Below are 22,930 nucleotides of genomic sequence, written 5' to 3'. Positions count from 1 at the left end.
CATTTACTAATACTCCCCAAATGCTAGTTTTCTGCCTTTGTTTTATGCAGGTTCAAGTGTCAAAAGACACATGCATATGGTTAATTGAAAAACTGACCTCTGTAGTTAGGAGTGAAGATGCAGGCAGAAATCATTATTTCTATTGCCATAATATATTTTGATTGTACACATTTTATTCTGATAATGACAATACAAAATGTGAACATCAAATAATCTCTCGGAAGATATTAATATATTATTCTAAACTGCTATTTTTCTTTAAAAAATCTGCCACTAAAACTGTAATTTACCAACTGTTTTGAATATAAACTGACTGACCCCCATAATCAACTAATCTACATGCACTTGCTCATTTATACTGCATTAGTCGGAAAACAGCTTGCATTGTTTAATGCTCTCTCCAAGAAAGAAACACCAATAGATATTAAATATAGTGGTGTTTATAAAAATCAGTAACATTAGTTGTTCTTTTTATTTCCTATGTGCCTATTGAGAGTAGCACTAAACCCATGATCTGACTTCTTCCAATCTAAAGGTCAAAGGGGTACTTTTAAAAGTTAGTCACACTCAGCTGATACATGCTCATATTTGAACATAATAAAGGCTGTGTTTACATGCCATTCTAACTCATAGGGAACAGAACTATGTTTCATCCATTAACTTCAATTACCTGGACTTGCAGAATATTCAGTCATAAAATAATCATACTGGCTGAGTTTGTGCAACACACACCATCACAAACTAGCCAGTATCATTTTAGCCTAAAACTGTTGAAACCTGATATATTTTATTTTTGGCTTATTGTGAAGACATTTATTAAGGTACAAATTGATTTGTGGAGAAAGATTTGGTGGATGGTGAGATGCCACTTATTGAGTCCAATTTTTGTATTTCAAGAGTCTCTATGCAGAGTCTCTAGAAAAAAGTAATCTTAAAAAAATGTAAGACTCAGATGATGTCTGGTGTGGAGCGTTAAATTTCAGGCATGAACAGTAGCACTGAGGCACAAATATGACAACAGAGAGCACTGATGGCATTTTGAATGGATTTATTGTGCCATTGGTTTTCATTAACTACAGCAGCCTTTCCCAGTGTGCTACTATCTAAATATATTTGAATTCAAGAGTGATAAAACTTGAGTCAACAAAAAGCACCATGATGAGAAATGAGGGTTTAAGTCCAAAACAGCTGGAGGGGACCATGTTGCAGAAGTCTGGGGTAGTTGCAACCATTATTTTGATGAAGCATTCCTCCATGAAAACATATGCCATAACTTCTTGCTAGTTTTTAAGATCCTCACCACAAATTTAGTTGCCACACATTAACATGGAGAGCATGTTAATTAACATGTCCCTTATCTTTTATGATGGGGATGGGGGCTGCAACTATTATTTGTCCTTTAAAGTCACAGAAGAGAGAAGTGACGTCAACTTTAAGTCTTGTTGACCAAATCTTCTCTACAGGTATCACACAGCTACACAAAGAGCAGTGAAATCCAACTTCCTGAAGGGAAACCGCCTTCCCTCTGCCATAAGAAATCTGTCACTTGAGTGAAGAAGCATTTCTTTCAGTTGCTTAGTAATCCATGTAGTAGTTCGTCGCCGGCCGCTTCCCTCAGGACAATGGAGGGTTGGTTAACAATAGCTAAACGAAGCTCTTTTCCTTCTGCGCCTTTGTCTCTGCGCTCTGTAACTCCTGGGAAAGTATAAGCTTTTCTTCTTCCACTCAGTCGAGCGTTTTCGCTCCCGCGCTGCCTCCAAAGACGCTTCCTTCCCTGGCAGGAGGAAATCACCTGAAGTCGACTGCGTGCGTGGGAAGAGAAGAGGAAAAGTGGGGCAATATTGGCGGGAAGGGGAACAGACCCTTGGCGCCACTGTTGCTTTTGGCGACGAAGGGGGAAGGGGCAGAGTGGATTCTCTGTCTGTTGTAGTTGGCCCCCACGAACGGAAAGACGCGTCGCCCTTTGCCTGCGTTCCCGCACCCGACGCACAACACACACACAAAACTCTACTCGTGTTCTGGTGAGTCACAAACAGGTCAGGAGGACCGCACGGGAAGGGAGGGGCTCAAAGCCTTCGGAGCCGCCGCAAGAGCTGCGAGCCGCTGGGAGCCGCCACAAGAGCGGGAGAGGAGTTTGCCTAAGCCCTGCCACAGCCAGCGCGAGAGGCTCCTTTGCAGGCGGCGCCGGGGGCGTCTCGGCGTCCTCCCACCAGGTGATTAAGTTACAGAAGGGAAAGGAGAAGCGTGTGGCTCCCGCAGCCCGGGCCGTTGGTGGGACAGTGACCGAGGAAGCCAGATGCTAAGGATCCGGCCGTTGAACAGCTGTGCCCTCGCCTTCAGCAGGGAAGGTACGTTATCCTAAGGATCCCCGCCGGCTGCTTACGCTACGGAGGAAAGGGATCTAGGCACAAAGCGGCCGCTGCAATGCACCAGCCATTAGCTGTGTAGCTTTGAACTGCCCGATCCTGTGCTACGTTCTGCAGAAGTATCTCCTGGGTAGACGCGACTAGTTGGACCGTAGTCCTGAGCTCAGCTCCGTAAATCGGCTAGTTTTTATAGTACTCTAGTGGGTTGCTTTTGAAAGAGTGCGTGATGGACCGTTCAACCTTTATCCCCCTCCTTTCGATTGCAGGTGGTTTGAGGTAATGATAGCAAAGGGGAGTGCCCCTGAGCATGTGCTGACTTCATTCCTGCTTACGGTACTGGGTTCAAGTGTACAACCTATATCGGGGGCGTGACTTGTTTGGAAATGCTGATTCTTAATATTGCGTTTGATAGACTCGTTATTAAATGCATAAAATATTTTAGCACCAGAAATTAAACAGTGATTATGCTCGCACGAAACACGTATCAGTTACTCGTCTATTTAACCTATTTAACGATATGACATTGTTCTTTTATGCAAGTAGGAGTTACCTAGTTAAGGTATCCTGCGAATCCAGCCACCGAGTCATTTAGTGAGTTCTAGTGAGGTAGCGGAATTTCATTTTGAGCGATCGTTGCTGTTGATCTGGGTGAGTGCTTGATGATGCGTGGCTGATGGTTGTTGAGGAAATGAGCGGCTGGATTTTTTTTGGCGGTGGTGCTGCTGCTTTTGGAGATCTGCCTAGACACAGCAGGGCTCAGCCCTAAACGTGCTTTTTTTGTTATTTGCCAGGGATCCTTCCCGGAACGTGGGAAGTGGTAATAACATAAAAAGGAGACGGTCTGTAAGCGGGTGCAAAGTGGTTTTCCCCTCTATTGAGTAAGCTGCCAGTTTTTAAGAGGTGGAGCTTCTAAATCAGAAGACGTTTGAATAATTTCTATTTGCGAGCTTCGCAGATCTGGGCGACGTTCTTTTCCAGGAACACACCTTACCTTTTGCCTAGGGTAAAAGAAAATATGCACGCATGCGCACTGACCTTCAAGGCGCTGTGCTCTACACGTGAGGAGGCCTGGATTTAGCAGGTGTCGATAAAGCTGGAGAGGGGAATCCTGGAGGGTAAAATGAGGATCGATCTTGTAGCAAATGGTGCATTAAAAATCGCTTCTGAGAATATAGAGCAGTGGTTCTTCAACTGACCCAGTTACCCATTTTCCTGGTCTCGAATAATGTCATAACTCCTGCTTCCCCCATCCCGGATGTACTTTGCTGTTTTACAAACTGGATCCAACTGGATCCTGGACTCAAAAGCAAACAATTACAAATTGCTCCACCATCCCCAGGATATGCCCAAATCACCTTGTTTAATTACTCCCAATTTAAGAACTGATATGGAGAATACTACCTATTCTTGTTTCTGGCGATCGCAGGGGCTGAAGTTAGTAATTCTGAACTGGATCGTGGACTTGGGAGAGGCGGATGGCCTGCCTGCTAGCTTAAATACGAGGCGGTGCTTTGATTCTTTATGATTGAATTGGCGCGAGGGAAAATATTTCCAACGGATCCTATCTGTTTTCCAGGGACAGACTGGGGTGGGAGGGACAGAGCGTGTAAAGCTCGGAGAAGAGAATAAGGAAGCAGATAAAACTCTTATTGAAATAGGATCCTGGATGATTCAGGAATGACTGTATCCTAAAGAGGAGGGAGGAAAAAAGGGTAGAAGCGGTAGGAGGAAGCTTGAAAACGCGGGTTGCTTGCAAAGAACTTCGGCGGCTGGCAGTCTGAGTCAGCTTGCTAGTAGCAGTGGTTGCAGCGGTAGCGGCCAAAAAAACCATGCGAAGATTGTAGGGGTTGGCAGAAGGAGATAGTCCCTTCAATACAGACCATTTTAGGCAACCTTGACCGGAGAGAGGGTGATTTCTTCGGGCGCTTTGTAGGTGAGCTTGTCTGGCTGCCAGAATTTCCTGATAGGGTGTCGCTTGGGTCTTCTCGCGGTTCTTAGAAATTAATAGTTAAGAAAAGCGGTGTGCACGTTGGTCCTGCAGCTAATCTGGTAGGTGCAGAATCAGGAATGGTTGGGATTGAAACCAACTCTCCCCCCCTTTTTTTAAAGGAGAGAGGCTTCAGATTTTCAACACTTCTGGGGAAATCTAGTTTTTATGTCAGTTTGATAAAACTTGGAGAATATCTTACACCTGATTTGCTAATAGGAGAGCTATGAAATGCAGTTCATTTACCACCATGAAAGTCTGCAAAAGAACTGGGATTAGTGTAGTCAGTGGAATTTAAGTTCCAGCAAAACATATTTTAGCAAGTTATGGTAGCAAACCTGATGATTAAATAAAAAGTTTCCCCAAAAACTTAGGAATGCATATGATAAAATGACAAGTAATGATGTCATAATATATTAGAACTGATTCTAATCTTCCTTAACTTCATGCCCCCCCCCTTGTACTAGATTGCAGTTTTCTGCACTGGCTAAGGATGGCAAGAGTTCCGTTAATTTGGGGCACTAGTTCAGGAAGTACATTACATTTTCTTGAGCACAAACTGCTTCTGCAATGGAAGTGCCCCTTGGTCTTAATTTAGCACAATATTATGTTTTGAATTACCTGATTCACAGCACTTTCAGTCTGAATAGTGAAAATCTATGATAACTATTGAATTCCAAGTTTATTTGAAAAGTTTGTCTGCTAAGTAATAGGACCTTTCAACTTTGGACAATTCATTTCAGTTTTCCTGAAATCAGGGCCTCCAGACTGAACTTTCATAACCTATGCACTCCAGTTACTGATTGGGAAGGTTCACAATTCCAGTTGTAACCCATTGGAATGTCACCTTTTGAGGAAGCTGTTCTTAGAACTGTTAGAATTGTACAGTACTGCTGAGACTTAAAGGGTGGATAGCACAAGTAAGTCAATTTCATTAACAAATATTGGTAATTCTGAATAGGATCCAGTGGTTCACAAATATCCAGAGGACATGAGTTAAATTACTATTTTCTGATGCTAACATATTAAATATTTGGTTTATGCTTTATGATTTATTATGAGTGCTTTCATGTTATTTTAACCACTAGTTTCTAAGTGTAATCAACCTACAAAGGTATAATACAATAATCCAAAAAATATCCAAAGTTATCAGTATATCCAAAATAAATATACTTAAATATAATAATATCATAAAACTGTAATACCAGATGTCATCAAATGACATTCATTCTCATTTCAATCTCCAAATGCATGTTGAAAAGGCTATTTTTTAAAAAAGCTTCCTCAGTGTTACAATACTGGGGATAGAATTCTTTTATCTGGTATAAGACATCCCATAACAGGGAAGCACCTTGTAAGGAATGGGAACTCTTAGCCAGTGTCTGTGTAGGCATGCCTTGGGCAATCTAAAACCATTTGAAACAGGCCATCTCAGAGATAGCAAGACTTCAAACTATGTAGCACTTTAGTTGATTATCAGAACTTTGAATTTTGCATGCAGACTTTGTGATTTTGTAATGTATTTCATTAGATACATTTGATTAGTGTCTCCCTGTTAAATTGACATTAAGAAATGTTGAAATCAGAATGAAATATTCCATTTGGCAGCCATAAAAAATGTGTTCCCTGTGTTTCTTGGTTTGTATTACTGTATGGTGAATGAGTGACTCCAATGGAAAGTTTATTTTTTATTTTTGAATACGGTAAATATTCCTGAGAACAATATACTGTATGGGTAATCCTCAATTTATGACTGTTCATTTAACAATGGTTCAAAGTTACAATAGTCTTGAAAAAAAGTGATTTATGACTTGTACTTGCACTTAATGACTGTCATACCACCTCTACAGTTACACAACCACAAGATGAGCCAGGTGCTTGACTACTGGCTCAGATTTATGACCAGTGGCAATGTCCTGCAATGACATGATTGTGATTTATGACACTTTTTGTCAATTTCTGGCAAAAACTCCACCAGAAAGTGGAATTTGCTTAACAACTATGTGATTTGCTTAATGACCTCTGTAAAAATTGTCATAAGATTGGTTCTGACTCAGTTTACAACTGCAACAACTTTCAGTCCCAATTGTAGTCGTAAGCTGAAGAGTACCGGTAGGGGGGAAATAGCAAATAAAGATTTTGGAAAAAAAATAGATATCCATAAGTCCAAACTTCCATAAATCCTAATGCAAAACCAGGTGTTTTTTTGGGGGGGGAGTGTCTCCTCAAAACACCAGTAAAGTCCAAAATGGACTGAAAGAAGTTGCATGCTTCTCATTTAGGGAACAGCAGGCTAATGAAGATTGCCTTTCACAATTATACCCTATGACTATGGCTAATATAAAAAATGAATTGCATTCTGTCAGTAAAATAGGGGATGATCACATACTTTGATGTAATGATCTGTTTGTCAGAATGTAGTAATGCCAAATTTCTATAAAGTCAATTGGAATGGTTTTTAAGTACAGTTAAACCTCATTTTTAAGGATAAGGGAAAAGAATGTCTATTATTCATGAAAGTGTAATAATTTGGAAAGCACATCATCTTAGTGTTATATGTCATTTGCATGGTGACATCATTGTGCAACAATGCAAATTATTTGGCTCATTTTACATCATTTGGGTAATGAAGTGTCAGGACCCACGTCAATCCACATCTTAGGAAATAAGAACTCTTGGATGCAAGTTTAGTCCAAAAGGAAAATGTTTACTAGGATGGAATCGATTGTGGCAATACAAGACGGAATCTAACAAAGTTACATTTCAATCCCATATAAAGCATTCCCATTTCAGCCCCTCCCCTCATCCATTTGGTCAGGCTCTCATCATTTGCTTAGGTGTCAGGCCCTTCCGTGGGAAAGGGAAACTCTCCTTGGTTTTATTGTTATTGCTTCTTCCTTTTTCAGTTGTAAATGAAGATGCGATCCAGATGTGTGTCTCCCCCTCCCTCCCCCAGTTCAACCATTCCCCTGTTGTTTGAAGATCGCCTTAAGTCTATCCTGTCCCCCCCCCTTCGGAGAGATGGCAGAATCCCCAGAATAAGCACATTGTTCTACCTATACATTTATGAAATGTGATATAAATGGATTCTGACATTCGGCTCTCCTTTCAGAAAAAAGATGAGTCCATCTGTGGGGAAAGAAAACATATAAATGTTAGCCTGGTTTGTTCGGATATTCTGTATGGAACCTCTTAAGCAACTTAGGTGCTTTAACATGGAGTTTGTTAACCCACTCATTTTCTCAGGAGGGGAGGTGTTTCCATGCCACTAAATATTGTATTGTTCCATGGTGTTTTCTGGAATCTAAGATTTCTTTCACTTCAAAATGTTGTTCTCCTTCCACCATGATGGGGGGTGGTGGTGGTGGGATTTTTGCTCATAGTGGTTATTGTTGTTCTCTCTTTAATAGACTGCAGTGGAAGGTTGGGTGTATTCGTCTAAGATTTTTGGGTAGTTCTAATTCAACTGTTACTGGGTTTATGATTCTTTTAATTGGAAAGGGTCCAATATATTTTGGTCCTAGTTTTTTACAGGGTTGGAGTGATTTCAGGTATTTTGTGGATAAATATACCATCTCTCCTACCCTAAATGGTGTGGGATCGGTTCTTTTTTTGTCTGCCTGTGTCTTGTATGCTTTTCTGGCATCTTCCAACGCTTTCCTAACGATTGGCCATGTATTTTGTAATTGAGCAATCCATTCCTTCAGATCAGGGATAACCCGTTCTTTTGGGGTTAGTTCTGGTATTGGGTTGAAACTCTGGCCTGTAGCTACTTGAAAAGGAGTGTAATCTGTGCTTGAGTGGACTGCATTATTATATGCTACTTCTGCGAAAGGCAGTAGGTCCGTCCAGTCGGACTGCTGAAAATTAATAAAGCATCTCAGATATTGTTCAAGTATATTATTAAGTCTTTCAGAAGCTCCGTCTTTCTGAGGATGGTGACTAGATGACAGTCCTTGGGTGGTTCCTAAGAGGGATAAAAATTCTTTCCAAAATGCCGACGTAAATTGCACCCCTCTGTCAGATATGATGCGTTGTGGTACCCTGTGCAATCTGTAAATATGACGTACAAAAAGTTTTGCTAATGCTTTTGCAGTCGGGATTTTTTGGCAAGGTATGAAATGTACTTGCTTAGAGAACAGATCTGTGACAGTCCAGACTACGGTGTTTCCATTACTTTCTGGCAGTTCTATGATAAAATCCATGGCTATTTCTTTCCATGGGGCTGAGGGGTTTGCCACCGGTTGTAACAGACCTGGCGGTTTCCCTTGCAGTCTTTTGGCCATCACGCAAATTTGACAGCTACCCACATAGCTTTCTATGTCCTTTTTCATAGATGGCCACCAAAATTGCCTTTTAGTTAAGTGTAAGGTTTTTACAAAGCCAAAGTGTCCTGCTGATTTTGTATCATGGCACAGTTGCATGAAATTGATTCTCTGTGTGGCAGGTATATATAGCTTTTCCCCCACCCATGGCAGTCCATCTTTAATTGTGCACACATGTTTATTTTTCTGGAACCATTCATCACTTTCCAAAGATTTCCTGAATTCTATTCCAGTTTGGCTATCTACCTTCGGCTTCATTTTTTCTTGTGCCCTGGTGGTGACTGGTGCTGCCAGTTGTTGTTCCGGTACAAGTAGTTTAAAGTCAGTAACTCTTGTGCTGTTATATTGGGGCATGTGGGATAATGCATCTACCAGGAAGTTCTTTCCCCCTGGTAAGTGTTTGAGAGTGAAATTAAATCGGTGAAAATGTTGGGACCAGCGGGCTTGCTTAGGAGTGAGCTTCCTGGGCGTTTTTAGTGCTTCCAAATTCTTGTGGTCTGTCCAGACCTGGAAAGGTATTTTATTTCCTTCTAAAAATTGGCGCCATGTTAGTAATGCCCACCTCAACGAGAATGCCTCTTTTTCCCATATTGGCCAGCGTTGTTCTGTTTCTGTGAGTTTTCTGGATGTGTATGCGCATGGTTGCAACGTCCCCCCATCATTTTCTTGTAATAGTACGGCTCCTACCGCTACATCACTCGCATCTGCCTGTATTACAAAAGGTTTGTCGGGATCTGGGTGTTTTAGGACAGGTTCAGCAGAAAAAAGTCTCTTTAGCCTCTCAAATGCTGCTTGACATTCCATTGACCATTTTAGAGGCTGGCTGGGTTTCACGGGTGACCCCCCCTTCGTTTTCAACAAATTTGTGAGGGGCATGGCTATTTGGCCAAATGCGGGGATGAATTGGCGGTAGAAATTTGCAAACCCCAGGAAACTTTGCAATTGCTTCCGTGTGCGGGGGGGTGCCCACTCTAGTACTGCCCTGACCTTCTCAGGGTCCATTTCGATGCCCTCTGGAGATATGCGATATCCCAGGTAGTCGATTTTTTCCTGATGGAATTCACACTTCGATAATTTAGCATATAAATGGGCAGCTCGCAACTTCTTCAGGACTGCTCTGACTAGTTTGATATGTTCCTCTTTGGTTTCTGTGAAAATAAGGATGTCATCGAGGTAAACCAGGACCCCCTTATATAGGTGCTCTCTCAGCACGTCATTAATTAATTGCATAAAGACTGCGGGGCCCCCTTGCAGTCCGAATGGCAATACTTTGAATTGATAGCACCCCATTGGGCAGTTGAATGCAGTCTTCCATTCGTCTCCTTCCTTAATCCTAATACGGTAGTATGCTTCCCTCAGGTCTAGTTTGGTAAAAATCTTTCCTTTCGATAGGTGGGATAGCATATCCTTCATTAGGGGAAGGGGGTACAGATTACATTCACTAATTGTATTTAGGTTCCGGTAATCCACGCACAAGCGGAAAGAACCATCCTTCTTCTCCCTGAACAGAACCGGGGCGGCCACTTGGGTTTGGCAGGCTCAATAAATCCTCTTTCTAAGTTTTTCTTTATGAATCTTTCCATTTCTGCCATTTCCCTTGGGCTCATGGCATACATCCTGGGTTTTGGGAGTTTTGCCCCAGGTTTGAATTCTATGGTGCAGTCTGTGGGGCGGTGGGGGGGAAGCTCATCTGCTCTTTCCTCACTGAAAACCTCAGCCAGGTCCCTGTATTCCTCCGGTATCTCTGGTAACCCCTTCTCTTTCCCCACTGCTGCTGTCTCCTCCCTCCGGGTTGGGGGGGTGCTTTTGGAGTCTAAGTTCTTCTGCCCCCCCTTTGGGAAATTGAGTTCTGCTGTCCTCCAGTTTATCCCGGGGTTCCATTTCTTCAGCCATTCCTGTCCTAGAATCATTGGGCATTCCATGCCTGGGGCCACTATAAACGTTATGTCCTCCTCATGGGGCCCCAGTGATAGGTGGATTGGTAAAGTGGCTAGGGTGGCTGGTCCTCCCCCTGCTATTGTCCCATCTAATTGACTAAAAGAGATTGGTTGTTTTAGCCTCCTCACTGGGATGCTCAATCTCTCCACCAGCGTTGGGCTGATAAGGCAGCGCATGCACCCAGAGTCTATCAGAGCTTTTATTTTGGCTGCTTCAGGCACAGGGGAAGCTAATATAGTGACTGTCTTAAGTATGGGTGGAAGGGGTCCACTTACCAATGGTTCTCCCTCTGAGCTGTCTTCCGAGTTGTCCACCATCCCTGCGGTGCAGGCCGGAGTCCAATCCCAGTTCCTGGCAGGAATTGTGGACTCTACAGCCTCTGTCCCCTTCATGGAAGATTCTTTTGTGTTGCCTTGGGGCTTCCCCGGCTTCTTGGAGGATGATGCCTCTGGTTTTCGTGGGGGGGCTTTTGAACGACATTCTGCAGCACAGTGGCCCTCTCTCCCGCAGTTGAAGCAACCTGTTGATTTTTTGGCTGTGGCTGGTGGTTTTTCCCCCTCGCGTGTTTGCTCGGGTGGCAGGCGGCCCCATGGTTTTCCTCTGCGGTGTCTCTTCAGTAGGTCTATTTCCACTTCCTCCGCCAGGATGTACCAGTCGTCGAGATGGGGTGGGTCTCCTCGAGGCAGGCAAGCGTCATACAGGTCGTAGTTTAGACCGTCTTTGAAGTGGCTGAGGAGGATGTCTTCTGGCCAGTTCAGCTTGCTGGCAATGGCTCGGAATTCTTGGGTATAATCAGCCACTGCTCGCCTGCCCTGCCTCACCGTTTTGATTCTCTCCCGGGCTTTACGGTCAGCCAAAGGATCCTCGAACCGCCGCCTCAAAGATGACATGAATCGGTTGAAGTCGTCGAGTTCTGGGGCGTTGGAGTCATGCAAGTTCACCACCCAGTCTGCAGCCGTCCCGTCCAGGGCAGATTGCACAATTCGGATGCGTGTTTTGTCACTGGGGATGTCCCGTCTGTACTCTTCCATGTAGCTGAGGACTTGGGTTAGGAAAAATCCCAGTCGTGATGGCTCCCCCTTGAATTTGACTTCCAGGGGCGGGAGTCTTTGGCTGGAGCGTTGTCTGCGCCGTGGCCGGTATCGCTCCTCATCCTGGTCCCCGTCTGTGGTTCTGGGGTGGGTGGGTACTGCTGAGGCAGCAATTCCTGTTCCATTGGACGGCCCCGGGGTTTCAGGTGCTGGATCTCCTCCGTTACCTTTCCAGTTGTGTCCCCAGGCGCTGCCTCGGTTGCGATTTTCAGCTCTCTCCTCCCTCAGTGAGCTCAGGGTTGCTTTCATCAGATCAATGGCCTTTTCCAGGATCCGCTCCTCCTCACTGGCGTGCAGGGAACTCTCCATCTCTTGCCTCCATTCCGGTTGGTGGTTACTCCGCCTCAGGGTTGCTTCTCCCGAAGCCTTTTCCCACTCACTTTTCCTTCCAACGCCCATCGACCACCAGGGTTTTCGGTCGTACTGCTCCACCGCTTCTTCCCCGGGGGAATATGCCGCTTCAGCTTCCCATTGTCTCTGGGATTCCATTTGGGGGGAAGACTCCCCCTCCATGGGGCTTCCCTCCTCTCTTGCTTCGTCGCCAGACATTGTATTTGTTGCAAAGTCCCCCGGTAAGGTTTTTCCCTTCCAGGTTGACTCTTATAGCAGATTCCGTCTACTGTCAGGACCCACCTCAATCCACATCTTAGGAAATAAGAACTCTTGGATGCAAGTTTAGTCCAAAAGGAAAATGTTTACTAGGATGGAATCGATTGTGGCAATACAAGACGGAATCTAACAAAGTTACATTTCAATCCCATATAAAGCATACCCATTTCAGCCCCTCCCCTCATCCATTTGGTCAGGCTCTTATCATTTGCTTAGGTGTCAGGCCTTTCCCTGGGAAAGGGAAACTCTCCTTGGTTTTATTGTTATTGCTTCTTCCTTTTTCAGTTGTAAATGAAGATGCGATCCAGATGTGTGTCTCCCCCTCCCTCCCCCAGTTCAACCATTCCCCTGTTGTTTGAAGATCGCCTTAAGTCTATCCTGTCCCCCCCCCCTTCGGAGAGATGGCAGAATCCCCAGAATAAGCACATTGTTCTACCTATACATTTATGAAATGTGATATAAATGGATTCTGACATGAAGTCTTTTCCAACTAATAACAATAAATTGAGGCTTTTAGGATGAGAGGATAAACATAGTTGGCCAACCATCCCTGAAGGATCCCTGGTTGGGGAATGACATTTCTTGGTCAGTTGGCATGATCAGAATCTTGAGCTTCCTAAGTCTCCTTGAAAAGTGCAAAGAAGGACATAGGAGAAGGAGGAGAAGCTTCCATGTTGGCAAGACTACCATTGCCTGTTTGATTAACCTCTTTACTTCCAGTGAAACTTGACCCAAGAAGTTAAGCAATTGTTTTTTAATCCCATTTATATCCCACACTTCTCCGAGGACTCAGGGCGGCTTACAATCTAAAGCACAAATCAATGTGCTTAGCAATAGCCTTCATTCTATGTATATGTCTGCTTATTAGGGCTTTGCCCCCCCCAAGCGGCATTATTACAAAGTCAGCTTATTGCCCCCAACAATCTGGGTCCTCATTTTACCTACCTCGGAAGGATGGAAGGCTGAGTCAACCTTGAGCCTGGTGGGACGCGAACCTGCACTAATTGCAGGCAGCTGGTGTTACTTAAGGAGGCATTAGCCCACTGCTCCACCAAGGCTCTTGTGGGGCTTCTTGGTGATAAACTAGTTCTCTGTTGTCCTCTTGCTAGCGAAGATTGACCATTTAAAATGAACCATATGGCATGTAGATATTAGTTGCTCAGGAAGGCAACAGGCAAGCACTGGATGTTAAAAGCAAGGAAAACGGATTGAGTGAGTGGTGCATGGAGCCCAGAAGTAAAGAACAAATGGTGTCTTTGCATAATGATGTCTTTACACAGATAATATCAGTGTAAATCTCAGAAGACCTTGATCCATTGCATGTGAAGTTCATTTATTTATTTTATTAAATTTGTACGCTGCCCATCTCACTATCAAGCGACTCTGGGTGGCTTACAGTATTAAAAGCTATGTAGACAATTAAAATAGAAACATTAGACATCAAGCCTTAAAATTGAAAGACTGGAACAGTAAATTAAATAAAGGATCAATGTATAAACAGGGTGGAAGTGGGATTTTATCTATTATACTAGCTACCAGTTTGCAGAACCAAGTTTTTAGGTCCTTGTGGAAGTCTTAGACCCAGCAACATTCTTGGAAAAAAATATGGTTGATAGTTATATAATCCAGTGCTTTCTTTAATCTGTCTTTCCCTTCCTTTAAGAGCAAATCAGTAGATGGCATCCTCTGAGAATTGGGACTTTAAAAGGGAGGCAGTGAACAACCTTAATAACATCTGGTAAATGGTAACTGTAAGTGGCCACATCTACCCAAGCAGCCATTTTGTCAGCGTGACATGACTACTCCAGAAGTTTCCACTGGATCCAAACATGGAATCTCTGGTACTGAGCTTAATGTTCCAATGAGGCAGCACACAACTAATAATAATTTGGGGAATCGGGAAGTGAGAGAATGAATTTGAGATGATTCTAACCAAGATTTCTAATAGTTCAATGAGCATGGATACTAGTTGGGGTTTCTAAGACTTGTAGTTTATGAAACAATGGAATGTCATAGATTTCCCACCTCTTATTTTTTGAAGGTTGACCAGTGTAACAGATTGTGTATATAATCAGTTCTGTATAGTATTAAGAAGTGTGGCTTTTGTAGAATATGCTACTCATTCTTATGGCTGGGAAACATTCCAATAACTGTATTACAATGACCTATAAATTTCCTACAGCAGGGGTCCCCAACCTATGGTCTGGGACCGGGCCTCGGGCTATTGGCCAGCAGGCCACGGAAACAGCTGGCCAGTGTGCGCACACGTGGATGCACATCCCCCCACTCGCGCTAGCGCCTGCGGTCTCCTTTGCTTATGCTGCATGCACAAATGGGGCTGCTAGTGCCGCACCAGTGTATGTGGCCCATATGCACGCACGTGCACACACCAGTTTTGAAGTTGCTCTCCTACCCTCTGTTCCTTGAGTCTGGAAAGGTTGGAGACCTCTGTCCTACAGGCCTCTCAATTGGTTTTTGAGATCAAATCCATGCTACTGATGTTTTAAGTCTTGTGTACCACGTGAAATTGAAATTCTTGAAATTCTCCCCTGCCATCTGCGATTGGATTCAAGACTTTCTTAGGGACCGGTTACAAAAGTGAGGGTCGGGTCTGCTTTGTCTACCTCCCTGAAGCTTTGCACCGGCACGCCACAGGGCTGTGTGCTTAGCCCCTACCTGTACTCTTTATACACATGATTGTGTATCATCTGACCCATCCACTGCGATAATCAAGTTCGCAGATGATACAACTGTGGTGGGTCTTATTACAGGTGAGGATGAGACAGCATACAGGGCGGAGGTACAAAAACTATCCATATGCTGTAGTAACAACAACTTGCACCTAAACATCGGCAAGACGAAAGAGATGCTGTTAGACTTCCGGAGAAAAAAGGAGGAACCTGCCCCACTTTTCATCGGGGAGGACTATGTGGAGAGAGTTTTTTCCTTTAAATTTCTGGGAGTCTACCTCTGTGAACATCTGACCTGGAAAGTTAACACAACCTAGGTGGCTAGAAAGGCCCAACAGAGGCTTCACTTTCTTAGGGTCTTGCGGAAGAACAGGGTAGAACAACGGCTTATGACACTTTTTTACCAGTCTACTATGGAGGGCGTCCTCTCGTATGGTATTGTGGTTTGGTATGGTGGTCTTCCCCTTCATGGATTACTGCCTTGTCGTGGTGAAGGGGCTTGCGTAATTCAGTGAAGCTATGAGCTATGCCGTGCAGGGCCACCCAAGACAGGTCATAGCAGAGTTCTGACAAAATGTGATCCACTGGAGAAGGAAATGGCAACCCACTCCAGTATCTTTGCCATGAAAACCCTATGGACAGTACCAAAAGGCAAAACGATATGATGCTGGAAGATGAGCCCCTCAGGTCGGAAGGCGTCCAATATGCTACTGGGGAAGAGCAGAGGGCTAGTACTAGTAGCGCCAGAAAGAATGAAGCGACTGGGCCAAAGCCGAAAGGACGCTCAGCTGTGGATGTGTCCGGTGGTGAAAGAAAAGTCCGATGCTGTAAAGATTTTTTCTCCATAGGAACCTGGAATGTAAGATCCCTGAATCAAGGAAAGCTGGACATGGTCAAACAAGAGATGACAAGACTGAACATCGACATCTTAGGTAACCTATCAGCGAACTAAAATGGACAGGAATGGGTGAATTTAATTCAGATGACCATCAGGTATACTACTGCGGGCAAGAATCCCTCAGAAGAAATGGAGTAGCCTTCATAGTCAGTAAAAGAGTAGGAAAAGCAATACTGGGATACAATCCTCAAAATGACAGAATGATCTCAGTTCGAATCCAAGGCAAACCATTCAATATTACAGTAGTCCAAGTCTATGCCCCAACCACCAGTGCTGAAGAGGATGAAATTGACTGGTTCTATGAAGCCCTACAGCGCCTTATAGAACTAACACCAAAAAATGATGTCCTTATCATCATGGGGGATTGGAATGCTAAAGTAGGAAGCCAAAAGATAACTGGAATAACAGGCAAGTTTGGCCTTGGAGTAAAAAATGAAGCAGGGCACAGGCTGATAGAATTTTGTTAAGAGAATACGATGGTCATAGCAAACACTCTTTTTCAACAACCCAAGAGACAGCTCTACACATGGACATCACTAGACGGTCAACACAGAAATTAGATTGACTATGTGCTCTGCAGCCAAAGATGGAGAAGCTCTATACAGTCAGTAAAAACAAGACCAGGAGCTGACTGTGGCTCAGACCATGAGCTTCTTGTTGCAAAGTTTAGGCTTAAACTGAAGAAAGTAGGGAAAAGCACTAGGCCACTCAGGTATGAATTAAATCATATCCCTGTTCAATATACAGTAGAGGTGACAAATAGATTTAAGGAATTAGATTTGATAGACAGAGTGCCTGAAGAACTATGGACAGAGGTTCGCAACATTGTACAACAGGTAACATCCAAAACCATCCCAAAGAAAAAGAAATGCAAGAAAGCAAAATGGCTGTCTGAGGAAGCTTTGCAAATAGCTGAGGAAAGGAGGGAAGCGAAAGGCAAAGGAGAAAAAGAAAGATACGCCCAATTGAATGCAGAATTCCAAAGAATAGCTAGAAGAGATAAGAATGCCTTCTTAAATGAACAGTGCAAAGAAATAGAAGAAAACAATAGAATAGGGAGGACCAGAGATCTTTTCAAGAAAATTGGAGAGATGAAAGGAGCGTTTCATGCAAAAATGGGCATGATAAAGGACCAAAACGGCAGGGACCTAACAGAGTCAGAAGAGATTAAGAAGAGGTGGCAAAATTACACAGAAGAACTATACAAGAATGAGCTTAACGTCCCTGATAATCACAATGAGGTGGTCACTGACCTCAAGCCAGACATCCTAGAATGTGAAGTGAAGTGGGCCTTAGAAAAGCTGAGCAACAACAAAGCTAGTGGAGGTGACAGTATTCCAGCTGAGCTATTCAAAATCTTAAAAGACGATGTAGTAAAAGTGCTACACTCAATTTGCCAGCAAATTTGGAAAACTCAACAGTGGCCACAGGATTGGAAAAAAGGCAGTGCCAAAGAATGTTCAAACTATCGCACCATTGCACTCATTTCTCATGCTAGTAAAGTTATGCTTAAAATCCTACAAGCTAGACTCCAGCAGTATGTGGATCGAGAACTACCAGAAGTACAGGCACAATTTCGAAGAGGCAGAGGAACTAGAGATCAAATTGCCAACATACGCTGGATTTTGGAGAAAGCTAGAGAGTTCCAGAAAAACATCTACTTCTGTTTCATTGACTATGCTAAAGCCTTTGATTGTGTGGATCATAAGAAAATGTGGCAAGTTCTTAAAGAGATGGGTGTACCAGACCATCTTATTTGTCTCTTGAGAAACCTATATGTGGACCAAGAAGCAACAGTGAGAACTGGACACGGAACCACTGATTGGTTCAAAATTGGGAAAGGAGTCCGGCAAGGCTGTTTACTGTCGCCCTGCCTATTTAACTTACCGTATATACTTGAGTATAAGCCAAATTTTTCAGCCCACTTTTTGGGCTGAAAAACTCCACTTCGGCTTATACTCCAGTCAACAAAAAAAAAGAACTGTCCCTTCGTTCGAAACAGGCTGCTGAGAGAAGCTGCCTCGCCTGCTGCGCCCCCAACAACCGCCGCTGCCGCTTTCCCCCCCCATCGCTCACCCGCTGCCCCCGAAAATGCCGCTGCCGCTTTTCCCCCCCATCGCTCACCCGCTGCCCCCGAAAATGCCGCTGCCGCTTTCCCCCCCATCGCTCACCCGCCGCCCCCGAAAATGCCGCTGCCGCTTTTCCCCCCCCATCGCTCACCTGCTGCTCCCGAAAATGCCGCTGCCGCTTTCCCCCCCCATCGCTCACCCGCTGCCCCTGAAAATGCCGCTGCTGCTTTTTCCCCCCCATCGCTCACCTGCTGCCCCCGAAAATGCCGCTGCCGCTTCCCCCCCATCGCTCACCCGTGCCGCCCCGAACATACCGCCGCCGCTCGCCCGCTCGCTCGCTGCCTCGCCCGGGGACCAGCACCAGCCAGCCAGCCCGCCGGCGAGAAGCCCGGCCAGGAGGTGAGGGGAGGGAGCGGAGTTGCTCACCCGCTGCCCCCGAAAATGCCGCCGCTGCCGCTTTCCCCCCCCATCGCTCACCCGTGCCGCCCCGAACATACTGCCGCCGCTCGCCCGCTCGCTCGCTGCCTCGCCCGGGGACCAGCACCAGCCAGCCAGCCCGCCGGCGAGAAGCCCGGCCCGGAGGTGAGGGGAGGGAGCGGAGTCGCTCACCTGCTGCCCCCGAAAATGCCGCCGCTGCCGCTTTCCCCCCCCCATCGCTCACCCGTGCTTTCCCCCCCATCGCTCACCCGTGCCGCCCCGAAAATGCCGCTGCCGCCGCCCGCTCACTCGCTGCCTCGCCCGGGGACCAGCACCAGCCAGCCAGCCCGCCGGCGAGAAGCCCGGCCCGGAGGTGAGGGGAGGGAGTGGAGTCGCTCACCCGCTGCCCCCGAAAATGCCGCTGCCGCTTTTCCCCCCCATCGCTCACCCGTGCTTTCCCCCCCCATCGCTCACCCGTGCCGCCCCGAAAATGCCGCTGCCGCTCGCCCGCTGCCTCGCCCGGGGACCAGCACCAGCCAGCCAGCCCGCCGGCGAGAAGCCCGGCCCGGAGGTGAGGGGAGGGAGCGGAGTCGCCGGGGACGCAGCCCGGGGCCCACGTGGAAACAACACAACGCTTGACACACACACACACACACACACACACGCACGAGGAGGGAAACAAGCTTGACTGAGGAGGGAAACAAGCCCCCCCACACACACACACAAGCACGAGGAGGGAAACAAGCTTGACTGAGGAGGGAAACAAGCCCCTCCCCCCCACACACACGCACGCACGAGGAGGGAAACAAGCTTGACTGAGGAGGGAAACAATGCTTGACTGCCCCCTCCCCCTCACACACACCCACCCACGAGGAGGGAAACAACGCTTGATTGCCGCCTCCCTAGCAGACCTCCCCATTCCTGTTAGAAATGGAGCCCAGTACTTCTAGTACTCCTGCACCAAAACAAAGACGCAGGTCATACGAAGCTGCTTTCAAACTAAAGGTTGTGTTAAGAGCAGAAAAAAGCAATAACAGTATTGCAAGTAGGGAATTTGGTGTTGATGAAAAACAAGTGAGGGAGTGGCGGAAAATGAAAGCTGAGTTGGAAAAGATTCCAAAGGCAAAAAAAGCTCGACGTGGTTTAACAACTCCATATGTGGCTCTAGAGACTGAATTGCATGAATGGGTTATGGAGTGTCGTCAAAATGGTTACTGCGTAACACGCATGGGAATTCGCTTACGTGCCCTTCAAATGGCTAAAGATGACAAATTAAAAGTACCAGGCATTGAAAATTTTGTTGCGTCAGCAGGATGGTGTACTGGCTTCATGAATAGGTATGGCCTATGTTTGCGGCAAAGAACAAAGATTTCACAGAAGTTGCCAAAAGACCTTGATGAAAAAGTGATGTCATTCCATTCATTCATCATAAAACAAAGAAAGATCCATAACTATGACCTGGGAGATATTGGGAATATGGATGAAACACCTATGACCTTTGATCTTCCAAGCAACAGAACCGTGGCAAGTTTGGGAGACAAAACTGTTTTACTCAGAACCACAGGTAATGAGAAAAACCATTTTACAGTTGTTCTGTCATGTTTGGCTAATGGAACTAAGCTGCGGCCTGTCATTATTTTTAAAAGAAAGACCTTGCCTAAAAAGGTCAAATTCCCACCACGAATTACAGTGCGCCCACATGTTAAAGGCTGGATGGATGAAGATGGAACAAAAAAGTGGCTGGAAGAAGTTTGGAATGGACGACCAGGAGCAGCCTTAAAGAAAAAACCATCATTGCTAGTTTGGGATATGTTCAGAGCCCACACATCTGATGACATAAAAACATTGGCAAAGTCTTCTCAAGTTACTTTAGCCGTTATTCCAGGTGGGCTTACATCTGTATTACAGCCCTTAGATGTGTGTTTAAATAAACCTTTCAAAGACCATGTGCGAAAGATGTGGTGCGAATGGATGTCATCTGGTCAAGCCCGACTAACAAAAGGTGGAAATATGATGAAGCCTGACATAGAACTGATAGCAAAGTGGGTTCGTGATGCATGGGAAGAGATTCCAGAGGACATGGTGAAGCACGCCTTCAGGAAATGTGGCATAAGTAATGCTATGGATGGCAGTGAAGACACTGCTTTGCATGAGGAGGACAACTGTGATAGTGATGACAGCGAACTCTGTGACAATGTATATGATGATAACCTCACACCAGCTACAGCTGAAGCTCTGTTTGCAGATACAGATGAGGAGGAGGAATCCAGTTTTGAAGGATTTTGATGCTTGTGTTTTAGCTTGGTTGCTTATTGAGTTAAGGTTTTTGTACATTTAAAGTTATTGTTAATACTTTAATATTATATATTGTTTTTGTTGAATATACTGATAATATATTGTTTTTGTTGAATATACTGATAATATATTGTTTTTGTTGAATATACTGATAATATATTGTTTTTGTTGAATATACTGATAATATATTGTTTTTGTTGACCCTCTTTTCCACATGCCTCAATTAAAGCAATTTTATTGTTATCTACCTGTATTTTTATTTTTGAAATTTACCGTGAGCTGCTGCATTTCCCAGCCTCGGCTTATACTCGAGTCACCAACTTTTTCCAGTTTTTTGGGGTAAAATTAGGGGTCTCGGCTTATAATCGAGTCGGCTTATACTCAAGTATATACGGTATATGCAGAGCACATCATGAGAAAGGCAGGGCTAGATGAATCAAAAGTTGGAATTAAGATTGCCGGAAGAAATATCAACAACCTAAGATATGCAGATGATACCACTCTAACGGCAGAAAGTGAAGAAGAACTAAAGAGCCTCTTGTTGGGAGTGAAGAAGGAGAGTGCAAAAGTTGGGTTGAAACTAAACATTAAGAAAACTAAGATCATGGCATCCGGCCCTCTCAATTCCTGGCAAATAGATGGGGAAGAAATGGAGGTAGTGACAGATTTTATTTTCCTGGGCTCCAAGATCACTGCAGATGGAGACTGTAGCCAAGAAATTAAAAGACGCTTGCTCCTCGGGAGGAAAGCCATGACAAATCTAGACAGCACACTAAAAAGCAGAGACATCACCCTGTCAACAAAAGTTCGTATAGTCAAGGCTATGGTCTTCCCAGTTGCAATGTATGGCAGTGAAAGTTGGACCATAAGAAAGGCCGAGCACCAAAGAATTGAGGCCTTTGAGCTATGGTGCTGGGGAAGACTCTTGTGAGTCCCTTGGACTGCAAGGCAATCAAACCGGTCAGTCCTGGAGGAGATCAACCCTGACTGCTCTTTAGAAGGCCAGATCCTGAAGTTGAAACTCAAATACTTTGGCCACCTAATGAGAAGGAAGGGCTCACTGGAGAAGAGCCTAATGCTGGGAAAGATTGAGGGCAAGAGAAGAATGGGACGACAGAGAATGAGGTGGCTGGATGGAGTCACTGAAGCAGTAGGTGTGAGCTTAAATGGACTCCAGAAGATGGTAGAGGACAGGAAGGCCTGGAGGAACATTGTCCATAGGGTCGCGATGGGTCAGACAACGACTTCGCAGCTAACAACAACAACATGCTGGTCTGACAGCCGCGGACAGGAAAGTATTACAGAGGGTAGTGAGCACAGCACAAGACATTGTGGGCTCTCCTCTGACACCACTGGATGACATCACCAGGGCTCGTTGCCTTGGAAGAGTGAGGAAAATTCTCAGGGATGACTCACACCCTGGACGGTATCTCTTTACTCTCCTACCATCGGGTAGGAGATATAGGAGTATAGCCAGCCGTACCAACAGGCTGAAAAACAGCTTTTATCCGTGGGCTGTTAGGCTTTTGAATGGGATATAATCTCTGTGAACTTATGCAGAATTGACTTGGGAGGCTGGTGTGTGGTGTAGTTGGTTCACATGGTGTGGTAGGATGGAGGGTTTGTTGTCACTGTGTGTTGCAGGGAGGGAGCACGGGGGGAGGCTCAGCTAATCTCAATTTACACATGTACTTTGACAATAAAGGTTTATTATTATTTCTAATAAAAGGAATAAGCTTATCTATTTATAATTAGCAATAGAGGCTCTGCTTTGTGTCCAATATAATGAAAAAATGTGTTAGTGATTTCAGAATATATGTAATTATTTTTAATCAAGTGATTCATAGGATCTTCACTAAGTACCATGTGACTGGAGTATTGCATTGTGCTCCATATGGGGTTGCCCCTTAAATTAATCCAGGATGCAACTGGCCATTTGTTAGCTGACACCCATCATTAACCCGTATGCTAAGACCTGCATTGACTTCTAATTAGTTTAAAACCATAATTCAAGTTATTGTTCATTCCTATAATGTCCTACATGATTTGGTGGTGAAGTATTTTCAATACCACCTTTTCTAACTAGAAATGCCCTGTCCTGTTAGTTTTTACTGAGAAAAACAGCAAGTAGTCCTCCATTTTCACAAGGTTTACAAGACAGACGACTCATGGATACTATTTCTCTGTATCAGCATCAGTATTAGTGCTTTGAAATAGCCTGTCAGCCATCCCATTTGGCACATTC

General features: G+C 44.9%; 1 protein-coding gene across 1 annotated transcript in view; it reads left to right on the top strand.

Annotated features, from left to right (window-relative positions):
• The first annotated feature begins 2,068 nt into the window (after positions 1 to 2,068).
• The window catches only part of MET (MET proto-oncogene, receptor tyrosine kinase), a 201,164-nt gene continuing 180,302 nt past the window's right edge, over positions 2,069 to 22,930 (top strand). The window contains exon 1 of the mRNA XM_081331187.1: positions 2,069 to 2,348. The gene's annotated coding sequence lies outside the window, so the exon portion shown is untranslated. The remainder of the gene's footprint in view (positions 2,349 to 22,930) is intronic.

The sequence above is a fragment of the Vipera berus genome (genome assembly GCF_964194415.1).
Source record: "Vipera berus genome assembly, chromosome: 6".
NCBI classification, from domain to species: domain Eukaryota; kingdom Metazoa; phylum Chordata; class Lepidosauria; order Squamata; family Viperidae; genus Vipera; species Vipera berus.
This window is presented reverse-complemented; position numbering and strand designations above follow the sequence as displayed.